This window comes from Triturus cristatus, chromosome 11 (genome assembly GCF_964204655.1).
Source record: "Triturus cristatus chromosome 11, aTriCri1.1, whole genome shotgun sequence".
Classification (NCBI taxonomy): Eukaryota; Metazoa; Chordata; class Amphibia; order Caudata; family Salamandridae; genus Triturus; species Triturus cristatus.
The window spans coordinates 588,589,063-588,601,489 of record NC_140594.1 but is presented as its reverse complement, the minus strand read 5'-3'; positions in this window follow the sequence as shown (position 1 = coordinate 588,601,489).

Genomic DNA, 12,427 nt, shown 5'->3' with positions numbered 1-12,427 from the left:
CACTCTCTACTACTCTCTCTCTACTACACTCTGCAACTACTCTCTACTATTCACTCTCTACTACTCACTCTCTACTACTCTCTACTACTCACTCTACTACTCTCTACTACTCTCTACCACTCTCTACTACTCTACTACTTACTCTCTACTGCTTTCTACTACTACTCTCTACTACTCACTCTCTACTACTCACTCTCTACTACTCACTCGCTACTACTCTCTACTACTCACTCTCTACTACTCACACTGTACTATTCACTCTCTACTGCTCTCTACTACTCACTCTACTACTCTCTACTACTCTCTACCACTCACTCTCTACTACTCTACTACTCACTCTCTACTACTCTCTCCTACTCTCTACCACTCACTCTCTACCACTCTCTCTCTACTACTCACTCTCTACTACTCACTCTACTACTCTCTACTGCTCACTCTCTACTACTCACTCTCTACTACTCTCTGCTACTACTCTCTACTATTCACTCTCTACTACTCACTCTCTACCACTCTACTACTTACTCTCTACTGCTCTCTACTACTCTCTCTCTACTACTCACTCTCTACTACTCACTCTACTACTCTCTACTACTCAATCTCTACTACTCTCTCTCTACTACTCGCTCTCTAGTACTCACTCTCCACTACTCACTCTCTACTACTCGCTCTCTACTACTCTCTACTACTCACTCTCTACTACTCACTCTCTACTACTCTACTACTCTCTACTACTCTCTCTACTACTCTACTACTCTCTACTACTCTCTCTTCTACTCACCCTCTACTATTCTCTACTACTCACTCTACTACTCTCTCCTACTCTCTACCACTGACCCTCTACTACTCTCTCTCTACTACTCACTCTCTACTACTCACTCTACCACTCTCTACTACTCACTCTCTACTACTCTATACTACTCACTCTCTGCTACTCACACTCTACTACTCTCTACTACTCACTCTACTACTCTCTACTACTCTCTACCACTCTCTACTACTCTACTACTTACTCTCTACTGCTCTCTACTACTCTTTCCCTACTACTCACTCTCTACTACTCACTCTACTACTCTCTACTACTCAATCTCTACTACTCTCTCTCTACTACTCACTCTCTACTACTCACTCTCTACTACTCGCTCTCTAGTACTCACTCTCCATTACTCACTCTCTACTACTCGCTCTCTACTACTCTCTACTACTCGCTCTCTACTACTCTCTACTACTCACTCTCTACTACTCACTCTCTACTACTCTCTACTACTCTCTCTACTACTCACTCTCTACTACTCTACTACTCTCTCTACTACTCACCCTCTACTATTCTCTACTACTCACTCTACTACTCTCTCCTACTCTCTACCACTCACTCTCTACTACTCTCTCGCTACTACTCACTCTCTACTACTCTCTCTCTACTACTCTCTACTACTACTCTCTACTATTCACTCTCTACTACTCACTCTCTACTACTCTCTACTACTCACTCTACTACTCTCTACTACTCTCTACCACTCTCTACTACTCTACTACTTACTCTATACTGCTCTCTACTACTCTCTCTACTACTTACTCTCTACTACTCACTCTACTACTCTCTACTACTCAATCTCTACTACTCTCTCTCTACTACTCGCTCTCTAGTACTCACTCTCCACTACTCACTCTCTACTACTCGCTCTCTACTACTCTCTACTACTCACTCTCTACTACTCACTCTACTACTCTCTACTACTCACTCTCTACTACTCTCTACTACTCACTCTGTATGACTCACTCTCTACTACTCTCTACTGCTCACTCTCTTCTACTCTCTACTGCTCACTCTCCACTACTCACTCTCTACTACTCGCTCTCAACTAATCTCTACTACTCCCTCTACTACTCACTCTCTACTACTCTACTGCTCTCTCTACTACTCACTCTCTACTACTCTCTACTACTCAGTCTCTACTACACACTCTCTACTAATTGCTCTCTACTACTCTATGTCTACTACTCTCTAGTACTCACACTACTACTCACTCTCTACTACTCTCTACTACTCACTCTACTACTCACTCTCTACTACTCTCTACTACTCACTCTCTACTACTCACTCTCTACTACTCCACTACTCTCTACTACTCACTCTCTACTACTCACTCTCTACTACTCACTCTCTACTACTCTACTACTCTCTCTCTACTTCTCTACTACTCTCTACTACTCACTCTCTACTACTCACTCTCTACTACTCTCTACTACTCACTCTCTACTACTCACTCGCTACTACTCTCTACTACTCACTCTACTACTCACTCTCTACTACTCTACTACTCTCTCTACTACTCACTCTCTACTTCTCTCTACTACTCACTCTCTACTACACACTCTCTACTACTTGCTCTCTACTACTCTATGTCTACTAATTTCTAGTACTCACGCTACTACTCACTCTCTTCTACTCTCTACTACTCACTCTCTACTACTCCACTACTCTCTACTACTCACTATCTACTACTCCACTACTCTCTACTACTCACTCTCTACTACTCACTCTCTACTACTCTCTACTACTCACTCTCTACTACTCACTCTCTACTACTCTCTACTACTTACTCTCTACTACTCTACTACTCTCTCTCTACTACTCTACTACTCTCTACTACTCTCTCTACTACTCACTCTCTACTACTCTCTACTACTCACTCTCTACTATTCACTCTCTACTACTCTCTACTACTCACTCTCTACTACTCACTCTCTACTACTCACTCTGTACTATTCACTGTCTACTACTCTCTACTACTCACTCTACTACTCTCTACCACTCTCTACCACTCACTCTCTACTACTCTACTACTCACTCTCTACTACTCTCTCCTACTCTCTACCACTCACTCTCTACTAATCTCTCTCTACTACTCACTCTCTCCTACTCAATCTACTACTCTCTACTACTCACTCTCTACTACTCACTCTCTACTACTCTCTGCTACTACTCTCTACTATTCACTCTCTACTACTCACTCTCTACCACTCTCTACTACTCTACTACTTACTCTCTACTGCTCTCTACCACTCTCTCTCTACTACTCACTCTCTACTACTCACTCTACTACTCTCTACTACTCAATCTCTACTACTCTCTCTCTACTACTCGCTCTCTAGTACTCACTCTCCACTACTCACTCTCTACTACTCGCTCTCTACTACTCTCTGCTACTCACTCTCTACTACTCACTCTCTACTACTCTACTACTCTCTACTACTCTCTCTACTACTCTACTACTCTCTACTACTCTCTCTACTACTCACCCTCTACTATTATCTACTACTAACTCTACTACTCTCTCCTACTCTCTACCACTGACTCTCTACTACTCTCTCTCTACTTCTCTCTCTCTACTACTCACTCTACTACTCTCTACTACTCACTCTCTACTACTCTATACTACTCACTCTCTACTACTCACACTCTACTACTCTCTACTACTCACTCTACTACTCTCTACTACTCTCTACCACTCTCTACTACTCTACTACTTACTCTCTACTGCTCTCTACTACTCTCTCCCTACTTCTCACTCTCTACTACTCACTCTACTACTCTCTACTACTCAATCTCTACTACTCTCTCTCTACTACTCACTCTCTACTATTCACTCTCTACTACTCACTCTCTACTACTCACTCTCTACTACTCGCTCTCTAGTACTCACTCTCCATTACTCACTCTCTACTACTCGCTCTCTACTACTCTCTACTACTCACTCTCTACTACTCACTCTCTACTACTCTACTACTCTCTGCTACTCTCTCTACTACTCACTCTACTACTCTACTACTCTCTCTACTACTCACCCTCTACTATTCTCTACTACTCACTCTACTACTCTCTCCTACTCTCTACCACTCACTCTCTACTACTCTCTCTCTACTACTCACTCTCTACTACTCACTCTACTACTCTCTACTACTCACTCTTTACTACTCACTCTCTACTACTCTCTCTCTACTACTCTCTGCAACTACTCTCTACTATTCACTCTCTACTGCTCACTCTCTACTACTCTCTACTACTCACTCTACTACTCTCTACTACTCTCTACCACTCTCTACTACTCTACTACTTACTCTCTACTGCTCTCTACTACTACTCTCTACTACTCACTCTCTACTACTCACTCTCTACTACTCACTCGCTACTACTCTCTACTACTCACTCTCTACTACTCACTCTGTACTATTCACTCTCTACTACTCTCTACTACTCACTCTACTACTCTCTACTACTCTCTACCACTCACTCTCTACTACTCTACTACTCACTCTCTACTACTCTCTCCTACTCTCTACCACTCACTCTCTACTACTCACACTACTACTCTCTACTACTCACTCTCTACTACTCACTCTCTACTACTCTCTCTCTGCTACTCTCTGCTACTACTCTCTACTATTCACTCTCTACTACTCACTCTCTACCACTCTCTACTACTCTACTACTTACTCTCTACTGCTCTCTACTACTCTCTCTCTACTACTCACTCTCTACTACTCACTCTACTACTCTCTACCACTCAATCTCTACTACTCTCTCTCTACTACTCGCTCTCTAGTACTCACTCTCCACTACTCACTCTCTACTACTCGCTCTCTACTACTCTATACTACTCACTCTCTACTACTCACTCTCTACTACTCTACTACTCTCTACTACTCTCTCTACTACTCTACTACTCTCCACTACTCTCTCTACTACTCACCCTCTACTATTCTCTACTACTCACTCTACTACTCTCTCCTACTCTCTACCACTGACGCTCTACTACTCTCTCTCTACTACTCACTCTCTACTACTCACTCTACTACTCTCTACTACTCACTCTCTTCTACTCTCTACTACTCACTCTCTACTACTCACACTCTACTACTCTCTACTACTCACTCTACTACTCTCTACTACTCTCTACCTCTCTCTACTACTCTACTACTTACTCTCTACTGCTCTCTACTACTCTCTCCCTACTACTCACTCTCTACTACTCACTCTACTACTCTCTACTACTCAATCTCTACTACTCTCTCTCTACTACTCACTCTCTACTACTCACTCTCTACTACTCGCTCTCTAGTACTCACTCTCCATTACTCACTCTCTACTACTCGCTCTCTACTACTCTCTACTACTCGCTCTCTACTACTCTCTACTACTCACTCTCTACTACTCACTCTCTACTACTCTCTACTACTCTCTCTACTACTCACTCTCTACTACTCTACTACTCTCTCTACTACTCACCCTCTACTATTCTCTACTACCCACTCTACTACTCTCTCCTACTCTCTACCACTCACTCTCTACTACTCTCTCGCTACTACTCACTCTCTTCTACTCTCTCTCTACTACTCTCTGCTACTACTCTCTACTATTCACTCTCTACTACTCACTCTCTATTACTCACTCTACTACTCTCTACTACTCTACTACTTACTCTCTACTGCTCTCTACTACTCTCTCTCTACTACTCACTCTCTACTACTCACTCTACTACTCTCTACTAATCAATCTCTACTACTCTCTCTCTACTACTCGCTCTCTAGTACTCACTCTTCACTACTCACTCTCTACTACTCTCTCTCTACTACTCTCTACTACTCACTCTCTACTACTCACTCTCTACTACTCTACTACTCTCTACTACTCTCTCTACTACTCTACTACTCTCTACTACTCTCTCTACTACTCACCCTCTACTGTTCTCTACTACTCACTCTACTACTCTCTCCTACTCTCTACTACTCTCTCTCTACTACTCACTCTCTACTACTCACTCTACTACTCTCTACTACTCACTCTCTACTACTCTCTACTACTCTCTACTACTCACTCTCTACTACTCACACTCTACTACTCTCTACTACTCACTCTACTACTCTCTACTACTCTCTACCACTCTCTACTAATCTACTACTTACTCTCTACTGCTCTCTACTACTCTCTCCCTACTACTCACTCTCTACTACTCTCTACTACTCAATCTCTACTACTCTCTCTCTACTACTCACTCTCTACTATTCACTCTCTACTACTCACTCTCTACTACTCGCTCTCTAGTACTCACTCTCCATTACTCACTCTCTACTACTCGTTCTCTACTACTCTCTACTACTCATTCTCTACTACTCACTCTCTACTACTCTACTACTCTCTACTACTCTCTCTACTACTCACTCTCTACTACTATACTACTCTCTCTACTACTCACCCTCTACTATTCTCTACTATTCACTCTACTACTCTATCCTACTCTCTACCACTCACTCTCTACTACTCTCTCTCTACTACTCACTCTCTACTACTCACTCTACTACTCTCTCTCTACCACTCTCTACTACTCACTCTCTACTACTCTCTACTGTTCACTCTCCACTACTCACTCTCTACTACTCGCTCTCAACTTCTCTCCACTACTCACTCTACTACTCACTCTCTACTACTCTACTAGTCTCTCTTACTCTCTCTTCTTCTCACTCTACTACTCTCTCTACTACTCACTCTCTACTACTCACTCTTTACTACTCACTCTCTGCTACTCTCTCTACTACTCTCTACTACTCTCTACTTCTCTCTACTACTCACTCTCTACTCTCTATTACTCGCTCTCTACTCTCTACCTCTCTACACCTCTCTCTACACCTCTCTCTACTACTCTCTACCTCTACCTCTCTACCTCTACACCTCAATCTCTCTACCTCTCGCTACACGCACACATATGCACATATATATATGCATATATATGCATATACATTTATATATATGTAGGTGTGTATATATATATATATATATACATACATATATAAACATATATATAATATGCATATCTATATAAATATAAATGCATGCATACATATACATATACATATACCATTCAGAATGTATGGCAAATGTGTGACACATCTGAATGCCTTCTTGATGGAACCACAGTAAACAAGCATTGAAAATGTAATAGGTCTCGCCCTCGTTTAAGTTAAAGCAATTCTGTTTGTAATTAGGTGGCTTTTTAGCTTTGCTTGTATTAGTGTTTTTCAAACTTCCATGTACATAACATGCATATGTATGCATATATCTATATGTATGCATGCATTTATATTTGTATTTATAGAGATATGCAGATTGCATATATGTTTATATATATATGTATCTATATCTATATATATATATACACATACATATATATAAATGCATATTCATATATATGTATATGTGCATATGTGTGCATGTAGAGAGAGGTAGAGAGAGGTAGAGAGGTAGAAGTGTAGAGGTAGAGGTGTAGAGGTAGAGAGGTAGAGGTAGAGAGGTAGAGAGTAGTAGAGAGAGAGGTAGAGAGAGGTAGAGAGTAGAGAGTGAGTAATAGAGAGTAGAGAGTGAGTAGTAGAGAGTAGTAGAGAGTAGTAAAGAGTAGTAGAGAGAGTAGCAGAGAGTGAGTAGTAGAGAGTAGTAGAGTGAGTAGTAGAGAGTGAGTAGTAGAGAGTAGTAAAGAGTGAGTATTAGAGAGTGAGTAGTAGAGAGTGAGCAGTAGAGTACTAGAGAGTGAGTAGTAGAGTGAGTATTAGCGAGTAGTAGAGAGTGAGTAGTAGAGAGCAGTAGAGAGAGTAGTAGAGAGTGAGTAGTAGAGAGTGAGTAGCAGAGAGAGAGTATTAGAGAGTAGTAGAGAGTGAGTAGTAGAGTGAGTAGTAGAGAGTAATAGAGAGAGAGTAGTAGAGAGTGAGTAGTAGAGAGTGAGTAGTAGAGTGAGTAGTAGAGAGAGAGTAGTAGAGAGTAGTAGAGAGAGAGTAGCAGAGAGTGAGTAGTAGAGAGTGAGTAGTAGAGAGTAGTAGAGAGAGAGTAGTAGAGAGTGAGTAGTAGAGAGTAGTAGAGAGTGAGTAGTAGAGAGTGAGTAGTACAGAGAGAGTAGTAGAGAGTAGTAGAGTACTAGAGAGTGAGTAGTAGAGAGTGAGTAGTAGAGAGTAGTGGAGTAGTAGAGAGTGAGTAGTAGAGAGTAGTAGAGAGAGAGTAGTAGAGAGTAGCAGAGAGTGAGTAGTAGAGAGTGAGTAGTAGAGAGTAGCAGTGAGTGAGTAGTAGAGAGAGTAGTAGAGAGTGAGTAGTAGAGTTGTAGAGAGTGAGTGGTAGAGAGTAGCAGAGAGTAGTAGAGTGAGTAGTAGAGAGTAATAGAGAGTGAATAGTAGATAGAGAGTGAATAGTAGAGAATAGTAGAGAGTGAGGAGTAGAGAGAACGTAGTAGAGAGTGAGTAGTAGAGAGTAGCATAGCGTGAGTAGTAGAGAGTGAGTAGTAGAGAGTGAGTAGTAGAGAGTAGTAGAGAGTGAGTAGTAGAGAGTGGGTAGTAGAGAGAGAATAGTAGAGAGTAGTAGAGAGTGAGTAGTAGAGCTGTAGAGGTCAGTCAGTGTCAGTCAGTCAGTGTCAGCCAGTCAGTGTCAGTCAATCAGTGTCAGTCATTGTCAGTCAGTCTGTTTCAGTCAATCAGTGTCAGTGTCAGTCAGTGTCAGGGTCAGTCAGTGTAAGTGTCAGTCAGTCAGTGTCAGTCAGTGTCAATCAGTCAGTGTCAGTCAGTCAGTGTCAGTCAGTCAGTGTCATCTAGAGCAGCTCTGCTGACCTGGTTCTCTGTCTCTAAAGCAGCTCTGCTGACCTGGTTCTCTCCCTCTAAAGCAGCTCTCCTAACCTGGTTTCTCTGGCTCTACAGCAGGTCTGCTGACCTGGTTCTCTGGCTGCACATAATTGTAGAACCCTGACTCTTTTACAAATACGTAACCAATGACTGGTTTCTTATTCTACCAAAGTATGAGAACAGGATAGGTTTTTAACCAGTTATGTGTCTGCAAACACATAAAATACCCAAATCCTTCTCTTAGTACAGTTTCTAAATGCATACAGACTCACAGTGTGATTCTAGAAAACAAACAATATCCCTTGGATTTTACAAAAACACATTTACCATTCTTGAAGAGGTAATGTGACTGCACACATTCCACATATTTTACTACTGCTCATAAGTGTATAAACATGACTCATTTTACAAACACATAAGCAATGACTGGCTTCAAATTCTACCAAAACTTGAGAACAGGAAAGGTTTTTAAGCAGTTATGTGCATACAAAGATATGAAGTACCCAAATGCTTCTCTCACAGTAGTTCCCAAATGCACACAGACTCACAGTGTGATTCTAGACAAGCAACACGATTCCTTGTACTTTACCAAGACACAATCACTAGTCTAGAAGGGGTAAGGTGACTGCACACATTCTACATATTTCAATGCTGCACACTACTGTGAAAGTCTGACTCATTTTGCAATTGCATAAGCAATGATTGGCCTCTAATGCTACTAAAACTTGACAGCATGACAGGTTTTAAAGCAGTTATCTGCCAGCAAATACATGATGTTACCAAATGCTTTTCTCACAATAGTTGCCCAAATTCACACAGACTCACAGTGTGATTCTAGACAACCAACTATCCCTTGTACAAAATACATTTACTGGTCTACAAGATGTAAGGTGACTGCACACATTGCAGAAAATGTTCTACTTCACATTAGTACCAAAATACTTCTCTCAAAATGATTCCTAAATGCACACAGACTCACTGTGTGATTCTAGGCAAACAACACTACCCCTTTCATTTTACCAAAACACATTTCATAATCTAGAAGGAGTACTGCATTTTAGTGTAGAAACATGACTCATTTTGCAAATACATAAACAATGACTGGTTTCTAATTCTACCAAAACATGAAAACAACACAATTATCTGTCTGCAAACACATGAAAAACACAAATGCTTATCACAGAATGGTTTCTAAATGCACACACACTGACAATAAGAGTCTAGACAAAAAAAAGTACACCCTGCACTTTAGCAGGGGAAACACATTAGTCTGATTAAAATCAAAATGGACCACATACATCCCCTCACAATTAAATAACTCATCTTTCAAGTTGTTTTATAGATTAAGAAGTATGTCAGTCACACGCCAGATTTCCTTATACAAAATCTCTGCACTATGCACCTGTCAGCAAAACCAAAGAATGGCAAAGTTTCCCTCTCATTTTGCACACATATACATGTAAACATCAAATCACATTCCTTTCTACATTAATTCAAAAGCTAACACACATTTCTATTGGTTAAACATTTCAACCCTTTCCAAATGACATAAATTTGAACCTTACCCCCAATTTGACTTCTGCCTGTTACCATAGAAACAGTTCATGGAACACTTAACTGAGCACACAGGTCACAAGTTCAGCACACAATGTTGCTAATCAAAACAGCAAGTGTGCTTGACTTTTCAACATTTCAGCTTATCATATATAATGTTCCTTTCAATCATTTTTCGTTAACCAATAAGAATAATGCGTTTCAAAAACAGAAACATGCACCCTAGTTTTCAGTGTAGAATGTTAAACAACCAATCATTTCTTTTCTTTTTTCAAAACTGCATCTTATCAACCATTTTAGAAAAATCTTACTTTTCAAACTGCCATTTTATTTACAGCAGACCATCTGAGTGCATCCAGACCTCCCTTCAAGATGCTTAGAGTGTGGATTGTGGGACACAGCTATATTTTCTGGAGCCAACGGTATGCAGAAAACAAAGGCATTCACAAAGACCTAGGTTTGCCAAATGTAGATATTAAATGGATTGGACAGAGAGGGTTAAAGTGGCACCAATTGATGCCATTGGTAAAATCCTTTTTACATCTCCAACACTCTGACCTCATAATTGTGCACTGTGGTGGCAATGACCTAGGCACTTTGACTGGGGTAGGTCTGGAAATGCTTATCAAGGACACCTTTACAGATTTCACTTTTTCCCCAAACTGCCTTTGTCTATTCTAACATATGCCAAAGGCAGAATTGGAACTGGTCCAATCATTTTTGTCCACAGATTGATAAAGCTAGGAAACAGGTGAATAAATCTGTTTCTGCTTTTCTCCGAGACTATAGAATGGGGTCCATTTACAATAACAATCTGCGTTTTCACATGCAAGACATCTATAGGAGAGATGGTGTACACTTTACTGATGGGGATAACCAAGTCTTCCTCAACAACTTTAGACTCTGTATAGGTACTTACTTATAAGTACCAAAAACTCTCAATGAACACAACAGCTCTTTTTAGAGCCACTCAAGAACAAAACACATAAGCTTGATGTTTATCTCAAAAAATTAAAAAAAAATTTTGCATGGAGTCGTGCGCACAACGCGTTAGGAATCTTGCACCCTATGCAAGAGAAATCGTGCACCCAACGCGATAGGATGCGCGACTCCTAATTTTACCGCAAAAACAAAAATGGCCTCTATCACTAATTTTTATTATCCCCAGGGACCCCATCCGCTGGGGCTTATAAAAAACGTTGGGGACCGTGGGGGGAGCCCCCACGGTCCAAACCGGCTCCCCGCGTCCTTCGGGAGCTGGCATTGCTTTTCCACATGGGGAGCTGCTGACATGCAGCTCCCCGTGTGGAAAAGCAATATGGTTTGGATTTTGAAAGAGAGAGCAGGATTCCCTGCTCTCTCTTTCAAAATCCAAATAAAGTTTGCTATGGGAGGGCGGGAGACTCCCGCCCTCTCATAGCAAACAACAGTGTCCTGGGAGTGGGCAGCCCAGGACACTGCATGAGCTGGCCCTGGGGGGTGGCGTTCCCCAGGGCCCTCGAGGGCTCCAGGAGGGGGGCCACGCAGCCCACCTCCCTCAATAAATAAAGCCCCGGGGGTGGTGGTCCCCGGGGCTTGGGGGGGCCGTTCAGCCCCCCCACCCATTGATTTTGTAGCCCCGGGGGGTAGCGGTCCCCAGGGCTGGGGGGCCCCCCTGGGCCCCCCATTAAATTTTACTATTTTTGCCCCCTGGCTTTGGCCCCCCCCCCCCCCCCGTTTTTTGTTTTTTTTTACGGCTAGATCCGCACACCCAGCACGCATTTTGCAGTTTTTTGTTTTTAAAAAAGGGGGTCCTGGGAGTCCTTCTGGGACCCCCTAAGCAGGTCTAGAGGGTCAGAGTATTTCTACCCTGCCCCCTTTATATGTTTTACACACTTATTCTCCTTACTTCTTCAGCCTCGCTTCTACCGATGCACAAAATGGCTGCCAACAGTTCCTGGTTTCGAATGTTGACAACCACTTGACAGCCAATTAGCATTCAGCACGTCATCGGGAGGGTGTGCGCGCACGATGCACAGAGGGTGAGCTCAGGGTGCGCATAGGGTGCGCGAATTCTCCAAGGCCATAGATATATATGTTCTTTTAACTGTAATTTTCTCAGGTACTACTCAACAGATTAACACCATTTAAGCAAAAGGCACGAGTCTGAACTGAGGAGTACCTCATTGCCAAATTTGGTGTAATTCCGTTCAGCAGTTCGGGCTGTAGCTGCGGCTAAAGG